The sequence below is a fragment of the Musa acuminata genome, unplaced genomic scaffold, assembly GCF_036884655.1.
Source record: "Musa acuminata AAA Group cultivar baxijiao unplaced genomic scaffold, Cavendish_Baxijiao_AAA HiC_scaffold_1133, whole genome shotgun sequence".
NCBI lineage: Eukaryota > Viridiplantae > Streptophyta > Magnoliopsida > Zingiberales > Musaceae > Musa > Musa acuminata.
In genome coordinates this window covers 4195-22312 of record NW_027021345.1, presented here as the reverse complement: position 1 = coordinate 22312, position 18118 = coordinate 4195, and the positions used below count along the sequence as shown (strand labels likewise).

Genomic DNA, 18118 nt, shown 5'->3' with positions numbered 1-18118 from the left:
ACATGGGGCGATACAGATCAGAGCAGGAGTTTTCCGATCGCGTACCCGCCTGCCTCGAGAACGTGGGACCCGTCACTGCGGTGACAATGACGCCTGCGGTGATATAGTCAGGCATGAGAGACACGAGTGGGGAGAATACGTGAATACGAGACTGAAAAAGCGATGACTGGTTTCGGGGCAGGGGACGCGGTCATAAGCTGCCAACGGCCTTTGTGATGGTTAGATCTCAGCCCTTCGTCCCTTATCATAGCCCACTCGCTGCTCCTCTCTCCTCCTCTCGCTATCCTCCCATTGCTTCCGTTTCTAATCGCCTCCTCCTCTGTCTCTCTTATCTCCAATGGCGACCTTCGCTTCTTTGTCTCAGTAGACGGGCCAAAAAGGAAGAGCAAAGCCTCTTTTCTATCGGCGGAACGAACGCTGCTCTTGTGAATTCGTGGAGCCCCTCTGTTCTTCCAGGTGCCTATTTGTTCATGAGCTTGAGAATACTGGCATCGTAGTATTCGTCGAAAGTGTTGGGTGTTGTTTATTATTGGTATTAGAACACCGCCCTCCATTCATAGAAGTTAATGGGTTGGTGTTCAATACTTTTTATTGGCTCCATTTATAGGTTAAGTGTCTGATTCATCATCAATTTCTTTCAGCAACTACATTAGCATCTTAGTACAGAGAGAAAAACTGCCCAGTAACACAAAAATATATATTTTTAAATACTATAAATAATCTGGAATACATTTTGATTTTAATTAAAGAGTGCACAAGCATCTAGTTAATATAAGTTGGTTTGTGTTGCAATTAAGTATCAAACACTAAAAGAATTCTGAAACTATGAAAATATTGTTCATAACCAATAAAAAATACCTAAAGGACACTGTTATGCAAAAACAGTATGGCCTTTGCAGCGAATTCTCATTTAACATCATGATTTTGAAGACTAGCTGGATGTAGGACATGTTTCTCAAAAAATATTTTTCTAGTACTGATACATAAAGCTTGAGTATTTTGATTATCCACATGCACAACAATTAAGAGTGAGGATCTACTTCTGTTTTCTAGGTTCAGTTGGACTCTCTTTCAAATACTTGGACAGGTTATATAGCAATAAGGCAGTATCTTCTTGAACCAGAAGCAGGGCAGACAAGGTAAAATAAATGCATGCCTATAATCAAGTGATTGGTAGCAGGCAGCAAGAGCTGTAAAAACTAAGTACAATTTGAAAAATTTTAAGTGAGTAACTTGTTAGTTGCTTGTTATAAATTAGCATAGTTTGCTCACTATATTATGTTAGACCTGATTTATTGCCAATATTTACATGAAACAATTGGCTCTATGAGTGTTAAGTTCAAAATTTATTCAGTTTACCACTAATTTAGATGCAAAAATTAAGTACAAGTTGAATTATTTCAAGTGACTAACTTGATATTTGCTATAAATTAGGTTATTCTGTTAAACTATATACTACCTAAGACCTAATTCACCACCAAAGTTAGCATGAAATTATTGGCTCTATAAATGTTGTCTTTGACATTTATTCGATCTACCACTTAAAAAATCATTCAGGTAGCAAGCGGATATATTAAACATGTAAGCCAACATGACCAAACATAAATACACAATTAGATTCTCAGAAGTATTTAAACAAGATAAAGGCTTATCAACATACCATTAAACCCAGATTCTTCCTCTTCAGGGATTCAGCATCTCTTCCTCTACCATCTTGGTTGGAATCAATGAAATCAAGGAGATCAGGCATAGGATATTCATCATTTTAGTGGAAGTAGAAAATTCAGTTGGCACATCTAGTCAATGAAAATATTAATTTTAGTGCACGAGGATGACGTTATATAGATCACGTATATCAGCAATAAGTGCAGAGTGAGCATGCTCACAGTATTTGTGACCTAAAGCATGTTAAACCTAATCACTGCAATTATTGCTGTACCTCAGGTGGCCTTTGCTGGCAATAGATGCATCAGGCTTCCGCGTACCATTTCGAGCAGCTTCTTGCTGCTCAATAGCCTTTGACTCAAAGTACTCAAGCCAGGCAGCAGCATCCTGCGAAATCAAATGGCAACTCTGTGAGTCAAGAAACTAAATCGATGCAGAATTAAGAAAAAAAAAGTTTTATTGATGTCTCTCCATATAAAGATATGCATAAATCACCTGAGTACGCAAGTCATCTGGACCAAGCTTTGCTCTAAGTATTTGTAATGTTGTTTGCTCATGTTGAACACTCAAAGGATATGCTTCCATCAAGGATAGTGCAATAGCTATCGCATGGTAACTTGCTGCGGTCTAATGTAATGTAGAAAATTAGATACATATATTATATATATACCTAATACTCTTCATATAAAAATAAAATAAGGTCTACCATCCAATGCAAAAAAATAATAATGGAACTACTTACATCAGACATTGAAAGTTAAAAGACAGTTAGTGTGAGATCATTCAATGAAATTATAAATCTGGTTTATCACAGGCAAACCTGGAAAAGATATTATCATTATACTATAAAGTTGATAGGTTTTTTATCTGCCAAAAATTAACTTTCATGTTATCATAAGAGAGCCAATCAGAGGACTAATTTGAAAAGGCAAGTTAGTATCAGAAGCTCTTTTTCTGAAAAAGAGACTGTTTTGAGACAAAAAAACCACTTCATTCCACGTACACATGCAGCTAGTGTCCATTATTTTTGTGTTCCTATGTATGTCCATCTACATCATGTCTGTGTGTGTACCATCTCCATACAAGAACACAAGAAAACAGAGATGCAATTTTTTCCCTTACATAGTTGGAAACAATTGGTGTTGGTTTTGCAATGAAATGAAAATAACAAGACGAAGATATGGGAACAAGTAAAATTTTGAAAGAGTGAGACAGAGTGTATGTGGCAGCAAAATCATGTATACAATGAAATCTCATATTTTTGCTTTAAGAAAATATATAGTTCTGAATCAAAAGATGGGAAGAAAAAAAGTGTTGACAAGCATCTTAGTGCAGTACATTGTAAAACACCTTTTAGAACAAAATCTTATATTGATATACTTGTAAGGAAAAGAGAATAATGTAAAAGGTAACAGTCAAAATCAAATCTATATTCCATAGACTATGCTTTGTGGATCCCCATCTACTTGAACTATTAAAGATGATAAAATAATGAGCTCTTCCCAATCGATAATAAAATATAAACTAGTGACTTACAAAGTGTTCGAGAAGTACCCTTGGACATATCTAGAAGATAGTCAGCTCTAATAAATATTGGAGGTGTATACAAAGTGGCAGCCTAACACTCTTAACACTTGCACATTAATTCAGTATCCGGGAGGGACAATGTACGCAGCCTTAACCCCCACAAGTAGAAAGGTATGGCTCGTACATTTCAGAGGTCACAAAGGAGCCAAACTAGATGTCCCACTAGAGTATGGATATGGAATGCATCTAGAGATATTGAACTTTTTATTTGTCAAGTAACCTGTGTTTCAAAATATAATAGAGTATCCAAAAGGGAATGCCCATTTTGAACTTGGAAATGATTGTTTTCTCATGTTGAGTAGAAAGAGGAGGTTAGAGAGAAAATAGAGTGAAGGAGTTCGCTTAGGTATTAAGCTGACTAGGTCATCCCAGATGACCTTGATATGAAAGCAATCCTTTTCTTATAGATCCCAAAACCTTTTGTACTCTACCACATGATAGATTTTAAGCTCATCTGATTTTGCTTGATGTACTTGTTCAAACCCAAACTAACAAATTAAAAAGGAATGAATTGCTGTCCCATTTTCTTATGTATAACAAATCTTGGTTGCATGACCGAGAATGGTATACTCTTGTTAGGGCAGAATAATAATGTGTGTGGCAAACTTTGGCTAATGGGTTCCAGAGATTGTCTAATGAAGCATATAACTGAACCCCTTGATAACAGGCCAATGATGCTCCTAATTTATATGGATTGCTGAAAGTCGAACCTGCTAACTTATACTGCTTTGGCAAAGCCCTCTCCCACACAGCAGAAGGTCAATAGATAAGGGGTTCTAGATCACCTAATTATCCAGGTCACTAGGTGAGCAGATTAGGGGTGAACTAGCTAGAAGTCACTCTGTAATACATGCCTTATCATCTCAAAGTAATTAATAATGTTTCTGTGGGACTTCATTAACCAATTATTGTAATAATTTATGATTTCTAACACCGAACTACAATAAGCATCAGCTGCTTATCTTAAAAGAATGTTATGACTACTTCAGAAATAAAAAGACACAAGAAGAAACAGAATTTGAGAACAAAAACAAACCTGAATGTGGTCAGGACCAAGCAACTTCTGATTGCATTTCAAAGCTTTATGAAGATATCTAAGTGCCACATGTATATTTCCCAGGCCTTCCTCCATCATAGCCACATTAATATATGTAGCAGCTGTGTTTGGATGAGATGGTCCACAAGTAAGATGCACAAGATACAACGCACGTTTCACATACCTGATTAACAAGTAACAGGAGAAAAATTAAGGGTGATGGTAAATAACATATAATGGAAGCATGGTCCTGGCTTATTATTTCCAATACAAACACCAAAACATAACAATACTAACCTGGAAAGTAAGAAGCTTAATTTTTGTTAGTTTCTGTTCTTCAACTTTTTATGCACACATTAATTTTCAGGTACGAAGTAAATATTAAAGTTAAATCTAGAAAGCCATTGTTCTCAAATTAAGCTGCATTCTTTGTGGCAAAAAAACGAAGAAAATGCCATCTTTGCATATTTTAGCTAATATGCATAATAATAGAGTAGACATAACCAAAACCATAAGACAGATATGTGTCATGGAAGCTTTAATATTAAGTTTTGCATTGGCATGTAAAAAAAAAATTCTCTGTTTAACCGGTCATATCAACCAACCCTCATGATAACACATCAAGAATATAAACCTCGGTGCTTCAAAACACAAGCTAAAAATGAGCAATGACCAAACAGAGAAAACACTCAAGACATGTCACACATGAGACTAAAATAGAACAATGGCCTTTGTCAACGGCCATAAAAATTTATTCCCCGACTAGACTGAGAAAAATGGGAGAAACTTTATGAAATTTGTCTGGTCTCTTGACAAGCCTATGACAAGAACCTATTCAATCTCCTTCCACAAGACTAAGTGTTAAAATTTTTAAGTTTCCTCTTCACCATTTGGCTAATAAATCCATGTTATAACTAATCATGTGATATTAATGGAGCTATCTTCTTTCTCCAACCAAAATTCCGATGTGTTCTTTCTCTCTCATAAGATGGTCACAGTGGACCGGAGGAACCTGAATTTTTACAATGCTGATAAGTTTGATAAACCATTTGTCACTCTTTAAGCTTTTAAAGAATAACATAAGAAAAGATATAGATGCAATTTTTTCTAAATACTTTGTTACCATGGTACTCCTACGACAAACTCTGTATGTTTAAAGCTCTATCCTTCACTAATTAATATCATAAAGCTTTCTTTGTCATAGTTAGAAGATTTACATTATTAAATAGCTTCTGACATGTAGACATTTTTTACATGTGCTGGGAAGCATGATATACAATGAACAAATTGTACAAATATCTCAATCATTGCATTCATGCTGAATAACTTACAAACTTCTTTTCAATGCTTATAGTAGAAGAAAGGCTTCTCCTTAACTTTACAAGTATTATGCTAAGAATGTTGTTTTAAGTGAAACCATCTTTTTAGTTTGGTAATCTAGAATTCAAGACTAAAATTTCTACTTTTATGTATTAATTCATCAAGATCATTTCATGCAAATAACCTAGTTAAAAATTTTTGACCGTTACCTGCCAGAAGTCTTCTTCTTTTTTTCTATCTAGAAGAGGCACTAATTCTAAGTTTATATCTCCTCGAATCCTAATATATTATACTGCAATAATATCTTATAAGACAGTACCAATGTTCAAGTCATTATAAAAACAAAAGATGGAATATCTAATAATTCAAGATATTAGAATTCCCAATCAAAAGAACACTATCTAAGATTTGATACTACAACAAATAAGAATTGAAGTTACTTTAGAGCCAATTCAGTATGTTGAAGCCTGTAGTAAAAAACAGCTAGGTCGCCGTAGCTCTTCATTGTATCTGGATGATCCAATCCAAGCTCCCTCTCATTTATGTCCAATGCCTTCTGCTGATAAGTTGTGGCCTAAAAGTTGCAATAATTTAGTATAATCCCAGCCAAAGACAGGAGCACAGGTTCAAAATTTATAACAGAAAGTTCCTAAAAGTCATCCCTAATAATTGAAGTGATATATAAAATTTTAAATAGTAAAAAACACCATATAGCATATTATAATATTCATCTTAGCGTAAGAAACCATAGTGGTAGAATACTGTTTCATGGTTTAACTCGATTCAGATCTTTGCAAAAGCCATTAAAAAACAGATAAATCCAATTAGAATTAGACATTGATCTACTAAAAGAGGACACAAGTCAGGAACACAAATGCTGTATTAAAATATTGAACTGTGGTTTATCGCTCTTTGATCTGTTTCAACCTCATGACCCACTAATGGTCCTGCATGCACTTATTCAAGGCATAAATTAGCTACCAACTAAATTTCCAACAGAATTACATGTCAATATTATGAAATATGAATTACAAAAAACGGTTTCAATCACTCGGAACATAATCACCCATGACACAAACTTTACATTACAATTCTCCAAATTTCAGATCGTTGGACTTGGCAAATTTAAATTGTCCATAATGGTGTATTTTTGACATTGGATTGGTAAAAACATAATTGATCTGCTCAATTTTACTCAAATAGACCATTTAACAAGGTTCCTTTTAAGATATCAGAAAAGAGAGAACCATGGCACATAACAGATCGTAAGATACTCCATAAGTCCATATCATAAGAACCATGGCCTTCAGTGACACAAATATCTGAAAGCTACCTAATTAAGGTCACCAGTATGGTAGAGAACAACAGCTAAAAGACTGTAGGCTCCAGCAGTCATCCGATTATAAGGACCACAGACTGCAATTAATTTTGCCAGAGCCTGCATCCAACTACACCTTCATACCAAAAGCAAATGAAAGAGAAAAAAGGTCTTTACAAAGAAGTTAACCTGTACAGTATCTTATGACGAATTACCTTTGTTCCATAGTTGACTGCGTCTTCAAGTTTTACCCTTATCAAGTGCCATTTTCGAAGACTCTAGAAGTTGTCGTGCATCTGCAGATGAGCATGCAACTTGCTGCAAAAGATTCAAAAGCACTAAGAATGTAAGATACATTATGGTAGATACCATATTTCAAATAAGACCATCTTAGCAGCTTTACCTTGTGCACAGGTACAAGGCTGATGATATCTGATTTGTCAAAGGGGAAATTTGAATCCATATCAAAGTCTCTGGGTGCCAATTCAATTCCCACCTAAGAAAATTGAACATGTAAGATGAAAGGAAAATTAAATATCATTTACAGAAATGAAAAATGATCATTACCTTGTGACATAGCCCTCTTAAAATAGCATATTTTCTTATATCATTATAGTTTGAGATTGTAAGTTCCCAGTTATATCGCTTTCTTAGAAATACTTCAAGCCATCTCCAGACTAGAAAGTGCACACGTATAGCAGAATGTGAAACATCAGAATCAGGAAGCCCAAGGAGCATGTTAAGTGTTGCAGCCATCAATATAGATAAATCTCCAGTATCAGAAACAGAAGCAATCACAGCTCGTACAACATGCTTAAAAGCCCTTACTATCATCTCATGAATACAGAGTGACTGAACATGAGACAGCTTCTCTGAAAGCTTGACCTGACAGATATTGTACATAATATTGCATTTAATATAATTAGGAAAAATACTTTGTGAAAGTAAAGATATATTCAGCCTCTTCAAGCTAAAGGTGACTCACAACTTGCCCAAGAGAGCGTATTCTTAGACCTCTTGTATGCATGAAATCAGTTAGAGTACGACCATCAACAGGTGATAGCTCCAATGACCCAAAATCTGAGACCTGAATACATGCCAAGGTACAAATAATACTCATTAACCATCATTCCATACTAAAACAGAAAATAATGAATTAAATATGAAAAAATTGTACTCAGGCATACCAACTTTGGGAGAGCAACTTCATCATAATATCTCATTGCCATCTCAGTTAATTCCTGTGGAGACTGATCATGAGAATAGATCAGCTTCTCATCTTCAAATTAATTGTAATCTTAATATATGTTTCTATGTAAGTTAAGATGATACACACACAGACAATAAATTTACATGTTATTTAGTAGTAATTGTGATATAGACAGGAATTAACTAATGATACATAGCCCAGATAAGTGTACATATGTACAACAGAACTGAAACTTTAGAATAAACAAACAAAGTTACTAATTCTGTAATAGTAAGACATGAATTTGCAACTGACAATCAACACCTGAGATAGCAGTAGAAAAATCAGAACATACACCTGAAATAAGGCATAACCTGCATATATTCATGTGACTTGTGCATACCTTCAAATGAAGTCCAGTATTAGATTCTAGCAACCTTGTATATACAGGTTCAGTCAACAAATCTTTGAGCTTGCAAGAATTCTCAGTTTCTTTGCTTTCTACCTTAGGTTCCTTGATAGGCAACTTTGTATTCTGTTTTTCATGCATCTCATCAGATGATTTCCTGTCAATGGTTAAAGTCTTTTCTTCATCAGAATCTGGTTTCTTTTTTGGGTTTTTAAGAATTTTAAGAGGCTTCCCAAGGCCTTCAACTCTTATCTCACTTTTTGTCTTCGTCGTGATTTGTTTTTTGTCATTTTCACCAACCTGTTTCTTGTCTTTGTCACCATTATTCTGATCCTGCAAAGCTTAAACAAACATCATTGCTACCCAGTGCTCTTTGCTTGGATTTACAAGAAATATACTAGTAACACTCACTACATATGCGATGTTCGGCTTCGTACATACCATCGGATACATTAAACTTCCAACTGCTGAAGCATAAGGAACCTTTTGTATTTTCTCTTTCTCCTCATCACTTGAAGGACTATGTTCCAAGCATAACTTAAAATGACTTGCAAGAGGAGAACCAATTGGCTTTGTATTGTTTATACTGAACCTTTTCAATACCTTCTCGATATATTTCTTCTATGACAATCAAATCTTCTTATACGACAACTAAACACTCTTAAATGTCTGTATGAAACATTTTTCCATAACCATACATACTCTGTAATATCACTATCTAGGGCTGTAAATGGTAATAAGTTGATCACATCAACTACAGTCCTTAAAACCTCATCCCAAAACTTTTTGGGTAGCTTGGCCTATGAAAACATACATTTGATCTTTTTCATAATTATGTAATTCATAAAGGTGTACCCGGAATTGTCATCTCAAGTTGGATATATATATATATATATATATATATATATATATATATATATATATATATATATATATATATATATGTAATTCATAAACGCTTTGTCGACGCCCAAAACACACACACACTGTGGCCTGTGAATGCATGTATTATTGTTTCTGTGTACGTGTCTACTACTACTACAACAGTACAATGTACATTATAAATCCAACTTAGATTTCACATATGAAATGGCACCAAATGGGTGGATGGCAAAAGATTACATTGCTCGACAGCAAAAGATTACAGTGCTCGATGAGGGAGGAATCACAAAGCATACATACACATCTCTTCGCTTGGCTTTGGGACTACTCCACGCCAGGCAATGTCTCCTCGGCTAATCTCTACGTGACGTCGAGTATATGCCTTGCCAATGGAGTACTCATTTCTCCTCCCTATCATTCGTGATTCATGTTTTTCATCTAAATAATAATACTCGTGTGATTAGTTATCATTTGTCGTAATCAGTCGTGAGGATTTGTTTATACTAATACGAAGATAAATAATGATTTATCATATGACGTCGAATCGGAGCAGTAATAGACATATTTAATCTTACATCAATCGAAGAATAATGAAATCAAATAAAAGCTAAGAGGTCACAGTTATCAGTATATGTTGTTTGAGACTTGCATCTCTCTCTCTCTCTCGAAGAGGCAGCGGGAACCACAAGCAGAAGACATCCAAACTGCAGCAGGCTGGCATGGAGCAGACCATAATAAATGCCAATCAAACTCCATCCAAGTCCACAAAAAGGTGGATTTGCACAAATAATTCAAGAGGAAGTGTGAGCATCAGCCAACCTTGGAAAGATAAAAGCTTCGTCTCTCAAGTGCAATCCATTTACGATGATGATGACAGACAAGGCTGACTGTCATGCAGCCCCATGCATTATACTCTGATGAATCACTGAAGGACTAATGGCTATTTTTAGCTGAAGCTTACATATCAACATCACGGAATTATGGATGACAGCCAGACTTGCTGGACCAGTCACGCTGATATCATCATTCGAGTTGATCGTTTCCTCCTCACGTCACAAAATTTTTTCACTCTATTTTTTTTGTCTTCGTTATTACCGTGAAAATGGATCCCAATGTTAGATTGATATATGTATATCTGCAACTTCATAAACTAAATAAAGATATTATTACTTCGATGATCAAATTAAGTGTGAGTTAAAACCAAGAATTTAGTTTTTTTTATATACATAAGTACATATACATATGTTATATCAAGACATGAATTAAAAATGGTTACTATAATTATCGGGTAGTTTAGACTTTGATAGATCATTAGCTTAGCTTTAATCATAACACCTTGCAGATGTTGAAGAGATAGATTTTATAACTATTTTTAATTTTCTGCAACGATAAATATGGACATATTTCTTAGAAATAGGCAGCGTTTGACCCAAGTCGCCGAGGAATCGGACGCGGCTGAAGTGTATCACCGATCGGGACGGGTTTGCTTTGTATGATAGCCTTCACCTTTCGCTAAGGCCAGCGTCGATGACGACCAAAACACGTAGTCTACAGCGATAGCCACCACCTTCCCCACCTTCTATTAATTCCTCTGCTTCTTCTTCGATCCCCAACCCCCCTCTCTCTCTCTCTCTCTCTCTCTCGCTCTGTTAACTCTTTGGTTCTATCGCACACGCAACGGTGTTGGGGAGAATCACATTAATTGGTGGAGGAGAAACAGATGAAAAGAATGGTTTGGTCTCGAGAAAACGCTGTCGATGGTTGCTTAGACACTCTCAAACCGGTAATCTTTCCACTTTCTTCTGTTTCTCCTGTCGATTAATATATATAAATATTATGCATTAATTTCAAGCAAATCGACCGTGTGAGTTTCTTTGGAAACCAATCTACCTTTATCTTTCTTATTGCATACAACTTTTTCTTCTTGGATCAAACATCTTCTGCAACCATTGATCACTCGCCAAGAATGTAGGGAAATCAAAAGTACTCTTTTGTCTGTAACAGTAAGTTTATGTGACCTTCCATCGGACAAAGCATATATATAAACATATCTTTCATTGTTCACAAGTTTTGATGTAATTTAATAGTTCACAGTCTTTAAACAAAGATATATTTTGTAAGAGCACGAAATCAGATGTATTATTAAGATCGTAAAGTATATACTCCAAGTTTGGGTGTTAGATATGGTCGGAAATACAAGGCATTTAAATCAACCTATGAACGAGCTAAATGCGCTAGTTTTCTCTTCCTTTTCTAGCTTTCCCGGGACAGTGGAAGAAGAAGAAGAAGAAGAAGAAATGATGGTCATCCATCAGCGGAACCTGCGAGCGACGAGTTCGTATCGGCCCTGGCGGCCGGCATGGGTGCCAAGCTAATAGTACAAGTCTCACCGGAGGCATCCCAATCCACGGGAGCACTCGCCGCCGCAGCTCGACAAACCGGAGGCAGACTCGTCTGCATCATCCCGGAGGAGGTGTCGCTCGCTCCCACGAAGGATGTCGTCGAGGAGTCCGGCGTGGACGACGCGGTGGAGTTCAAGGTGGGCGACCCGTATCACGAGCACATCGGCTGCTCTCTGGTGGGCTGCAAGTCCGACCCGTACGCAGGCCTGCTCGAGCTGCTCCGCTTCAATCCGAGGAGTTCGGTGGCGATCGCTAACTGTCTGCGGGGAGGGAGGAGGGGCCGATAGGCGAAGATGGGATGGAGGTGACGATGATAGGGAAGATTGAGGAGGTGGGAAGGACGGGGACGACGGCAGGCGGCGTGGAACGGCGGAAGAGCGCGAAGGGATCAGGGCGGAGGAGGCCGCGCAGCAAAAGCAGATGGGTGAGGAAGATCGATGAGAGGGGAGAGGAGCACTTCTTTAGGTTACCCATTTCCCTCGAACCTGTACGCGTATCGGGTGGCGGCAGAAGTGGGTGATGCGGCCGAGAAGAAGATGATGACGGTGATGAGCCATGAAGTACTACTACTGGTTGATAGATATCTCGTATGCCTAATGCTGCACCACTTACTTCATGGAAATCTCATCATATCAACAGTTCTCGTTCATCGGATCACCTCATGTTGGATCTGATCCTCGAGGGTTTCTTATGCTATGGGTTGTGATCATACAAAGAGTGGATAGAATTCTGAACCACGAGAGATGAACATTATAAATTTCGCGTCGACTGTGTCGTCCGCTGATGGCGATCTCTCTTTGCTGATAGAATTCTACAAGAACTGAAGAGGTGCTGAAACCATTTGTATCTTCCCAAGTACGACTACCTTGAAGACATGTCAAACGTCCAGATTCATTGTTACCATGTTGATTATTTGTTATTGTTATTATTTTTTCAAATTAGAGTATTTGAGGTTATCTTAATCTTTATAGATAGAATCTTGTCCGTACAAAGCTTAAGAAGAATTAGAAACCTAATGAGAACAAAAATGACAGTAGCAATGAGAAATAAAAAAGTCTGCTAAATGTATTCTTATTAATTTTTAACTTAAATATCAATTAATAGGTCAATAAAATTAATAAATCAGTTAACCTATTAAACTTGATTCGTGATATTTCATATCGGAATCTATACTATTATCAATTTTGACTGAAGTATTTTGATCAGAGAGATGGAATCATTAATTTACCTCTTACATCATTTGATTATTAAAGAAAAGAATAACAGCATCCTAAATGCATTGATTTAAACAAATTAGAATATACTGATTTCTGATGTTCATCGTTTCCAACTCATAATCAAGTCCATGATCAGGAATATCAGGTTTTAGAAGCAGCTAATTAAGCTTAAAATTTTCACTTTGAACATCACATCATATAAAAAAACAAGAGAAATTTCCCAACCCTATCAACGACTGAATGATTTTAATTTTGCAAGCATGAAACGCGTACACGAAAAGAATATATTACAGATAATTGCAAAAATTATTTTGATGGGCAGGAAAGTCGAGGTTCACAAAATCCCATGACTTACAATGTTGTCGGCTATAAATTTCAGAATCCTCAAAAGCGGAGGCTGACTCAGACGGGGCATCTTTGGGCGACGTTGGCTGCGGAGTCGGAGGCGATTCATCGTGGTTCGGGATGCGTCAACACGGTGCCGTCATGAGAGCAAAATGAAGAAGAAGAAGAAGAAGAAGAAGAAGAAGAAGAAGAAGAAGAAGAAGAAGGAGAAGAAGGAGAAGAAGAAGAAGAAGAAGGAGAAGAAGAAGAAGAAGAAGAAGAAGAAGAAGAAGAAGAAGAAGAAGAAGAAGGAGGAGGAGGAAGAACAAGAAGACGAAGAAGAATACGAAGAAGAACAAGAAGACGATGAAGAAGAAGAAGAAGAAGAAGAAGAAGAAGAAGAAGAAGAAGAAGAAGAAGAATCCAACTAACCATCATGGAAACAAGGAGACGAGGGGAAGTGTTGGAACAGATCGCTGAGACTAATGGAACAGATCGCTGAGACTAATGGAAAGGATGAGTCTACTGACTTCCCTTTCTAGCTTTCTACCCAAAAACAAAATTCAGGATTATTCTCCTTTTTATTGTCATATATTAGTCCTTTTTACATTAGACCTTAAAATACATAAGATAAGATATTTATAGAACAACTAAATTGAGTTTTTTTTCCCCCTTCGCATAGAATTATTCTCATACTTATTGCTTATCCTCACTCATAAAAGTATTTTTATGGTTGGATTTCTTGTTCTCTAAGTAACTTGGTTCCTATTTTCCAAAAATACAGGACCGAGGTGTCAACATTCTCGTCTGCATGAACTGTACGTAAAGACACTTGCCTTGTTGTCTTTTGTTTCTCGGAGGTAATCCTCCACATTCTACACCCTCAATAAAACGATGAATCTGAAATCTTCTTAGTCTACGAAACCCTTATTTATATTTCTGTGGAAGAAGAACAGTCTTCATCACACTTGATCATGGCGTGGGCAAGTCGACGCATGAAGAAAGCTACCACAGGAACAACACAAGACTTGACTTACTACTGCACTATACTACTACATTTCATGGACTTGCTGCAATCTGGTCTTCCACAAGAAGGGCTAAAGAGCAACCACTGAAACTGCCTCGTACTCCACACGCTTTCTGAATCTTTGGGGAAGAAGACAATAACCACCAACCCGCTGCTGAAGGTATATCGCCGCTGCAAAAAGCAAACCTTCACAAGGAACGATGACATCCCACACCAGCGAGTAAAAATCTCCGTCTGGACTTGCGTAGATGTACGATGAATCAATGCGACGGTTATAACTGCGAGAGCGATAAGCGTCGTACAGATGAGGCAAAGCTCGGGTGATCGTGATTCCGACGTAGAAGAAAGGCGTCAGGATCTTATCTTTGGAGTTCCGACAGACGTTAAGAACGATCTGAGGGAGCAGAAATCCGTCGAGCACTAAGCCAGCATAAGGGACCAAATCCTCCCAGCGAGAACCGTATCGCTGCCTGCTGAATTCCGACCTCTGCAGGTGGTGCCTTGAGCTGATGAGCCAAGTGAGCAGCGCCCCGGCGAAGTAGAGAGGCAAGCACAGCTTGAGCGTCGTCCACTCCGCGACGCGGTGCCCCTTGTTCTCGTCCGATGACCTCGCGGACCACGCCATTTGAAGCAGGTGGAAGGAGAGGAACAGTGCTAAGCCGGATAAGATCCTCACGATGACCTCATGAACGTCGAGCCACCCACCGCTCCGCAGACTTAGAAAGCCAGACCGACTGCGGTTCGCGAACAAGGCTTCAAAGTTCAGCACCAGAGGAATCACGTAGCCAAGGATAAGAACACCGAGCATGGTGATCGACATGGAAGGCAGGGCGTCACGGTGCTTCTTGGCGTGGAAGGTCTGCAACCCAATGCAAATGCACGACAACGTGAGAGAGATCATGACCATGACGATTTCGACATCCATCCTCCAAATCGCTTCAGTTACTTCTGCTGCGTAAATTTGCTGAGAATACAACTTTATAGGGTCAAAGTGCAGAGGGTCCTGCTTACTCCTTGTGGTGTTGATGGTGCCACTGATACGATCTCCCATCTTCGAGTGGAGAGGGGGAAACTGGATATTGATTAAGATCTCACAGTCAATTGCTGTTTGGTTTTTGGTGGGCAAACTCGGAGATCCACATCCCTTCATGCAGAGTGTTCCACTTCCAGCATCGTATATCCATCCCCTCAGCAGCGATGCCAAACTGTTCGCCCCCCTCAGCGGAAGCAGAGTACATATAATAGCTTATGGCATAGCTTACGTTCCAAACACTTTGATTCTTCGCGACCCAGTCAGCTGCAGGCACGAAGCTTGCCGTCTCCGACGTCGTAACGAAGTCATAATCATCACAAAACTCGTCGCCCATAGAAAAGACATTAGCTTCCCCCCATCCACTTCGGCCGCCGGCATCCTCCACCGCGATACTGAACCGCATGTCGCGGGAACATCTTCCATCTGGATACCTTTCCTCGCTCGACTGTGTGCTGCCACTTCTCACCTTGCAAGGCCCGCTGACAGAATCTATTAGGGTGTAGTTATATCTCAGCCCAGGAATCGTGACCATTCGCCCACCCGACCGGTGGAACGAGACCATGCTGAAGTAGCCAGGGTCTCTCTTCTTCTTGTTACTCCACATATGACCGACCACGTCCTTTCTTCTCAGCGTCAGGACAGTTGGGAACCATAAGCTCAGTCCGATCGAGCAATCACCAACAGAGGGACTCGCCTGTGAACTCCCTTCAAGAATGTGACAGGCTATGAGACAGAGACGATTCTTAACATGGTCCCAATAGCCTTCACCCATCATGGACTTCTTAGGCACCATCGGGACATCATATGAAAGATAACTGGAATTGGAGAATTCGATGTAGAGATGCAACCGGCCGTTCTCCGAGCACTGTATCATATCGAAGGACAAGAATCTAGCGGAGAACCCAAAGCTACTACTTAGAGTTCCACAGTTGCTACCGGTGCAGCCACTGCCGTAGTCTAGCTGAAATGTTCTACCAGTCATATACCGGAGGAGATGACTACAAACAGAAGTAGGCCCGAAACTTAGTGATTCCTCCTGGAATGGAAGAGAGGAGCATGAGTGGTTGGCTTGGGGGATCATCGTGAAAACATACTCCTTTTGAGCATAGGCTACAAGCGAGATGGGATCGATGTGGTGGGGCCCCAAGCTCTCGACAGTCCCGCTCACCAGACTGGTAGAGATGTTGGAAGTCTTGGGGTAGTTGAGCTTCAAAACAGCAGAAAGATGAAGTCGATCACCTAAGGGCTTGTAGAAGATCCCGTGACCAACCATACAAAGCTCACCGGAGGCGTCCCAATCCACGGGAGCCCTCGCCGCTGCAGCTCGACAAACCGGAGGCAGACTCGTCTGCATCATCCCGGAGGAGGTGTCGCTCGCTCCCACGAAGGATGTCGTCGAGGAGTCCGGCGTGGACGACGCGGTGGAGTTCAAGGTGGGCGACCCGTATCACGAGCACATCGGCTGCTCTCTGGTGGGCTGCAAGTCCGACCCGTACGCAGGCCTGCTCGAGCTGCTCCGCTTCAATCCGAGGAGTTCGGTGGCGATCGCTAACTGTCTGCGGGGAGGGAGGAGGGGCCGATAGGCGAAGATGGGATGGAGGTGACGATGATAGGGAAGATTGAGGAGGTGGGAAGGACGGGGACGACGGCAGGCGGCGTGGAACGGCGGAAGAGCGCGAAGGGATCAGGGCGGAGGAGGCCGCGCAGCAAAAGCAGATGGGTGAGGAAGATCGATGAGAGGGGAGAGGAGCACTTCTTTAGGTTACCCATTTCCCTCGAACCTGTACGCGTATCGGGTGGCGGCAGAAGTGGGTGATGCGGCCGAGAAGAAGATGATGACGGTGATGAGCCATCAAGTACTACTACTGGTTGATAGATATCTCGTATGCCTAATGCTGCACCACTTACTTCATGGAAATCTCATCATATCAACAGTTCTCGTTCATCGGATCACCTCATGTTGGATCTGATCCTCGAGGGTTTCTTATGCTATGGGTTGTGATCATACAAAGAGTGGATATCTGAGCCACGAGAGATGAACATTATAAATTTCGCGTCGACTGTGTCGTCCGATGATGGCGATCTCTCTTTGCTGAAGGAATTCTACAAGAACTGAAGAGGTGCTGAAACCATTAGTATCTTCCCACGTACTAACTTGAAGACATGTCAAACTTCCAGATTCATTGTTACCATGTTGATTATTTGTTGTTGTTATTATTATTATTATTTTTTCCAATTAGTTATCTTAATCTTTATAGATAAAATCTTGTCCGTACAAAGCTTAAGAAGAATTAGAAACCTAATGAGAACAAAAATGACAGTAGCAATGAAAAATAAAAATATCTGCGTATTTTGATCAATAATTTGAGTCAAACGAAATTAATACATCGGTTTGCCCATGACAAATGCTTTTAGAGATGGAATCATTGATTTACCTCTTTGATCATTTCAGATTCAATCGAGGGATTATTAAAGAAAAGAATAACAGCATCCTAAATGCATTGATTTAAACAAATTAGAATATACTGATCTCCGATGTTCAACGTTTCCAACTCATAATCAAGTCGATGATCAGGAATATCAGGTTTTAGAAGCAGCTAATTAAGCTTAAAATTTTCACTTTGACCATCACATCAGATAAAAAAACAAGAGAATTTTCCCAACCCTATCAACGACTGAATGACGTTAATTTTGCAAGCATGAAACGCA

The 18118-nt window shown here is 39.2% G+C and overlaps 1 long non-coding RNA gene and 1 pseudogene across 1 annotated transcript; one reads left to right on the top strand and one right to left on the bottom strand.

Moving 5' to 3' along the window:
- Positions 1–9: 9 nt before the first annotated feature.
- LOC135668539 (protein REDUCED CHLOROPLAST COVERAGE 1-like) lies at positions 10–8977 on the bottom strand (annotated as a pseudogene).
- A 2044-nt stretch (positions 8978–11021) lies between these two features.
- Positions 11022–12776, top strand: LOC135668540 (uncharacterized). Its single transcript, XR_010511010.1, has 2 exons — positions 11022–11189; positions 11664–12776. It is a non-coding gene; the product is annotated as an uncharacterized LOC135668540 (long non-coding RNA).
- The last annotated feature ends 5342 nt before the right edge of the window (positions 12777–18118 follow it).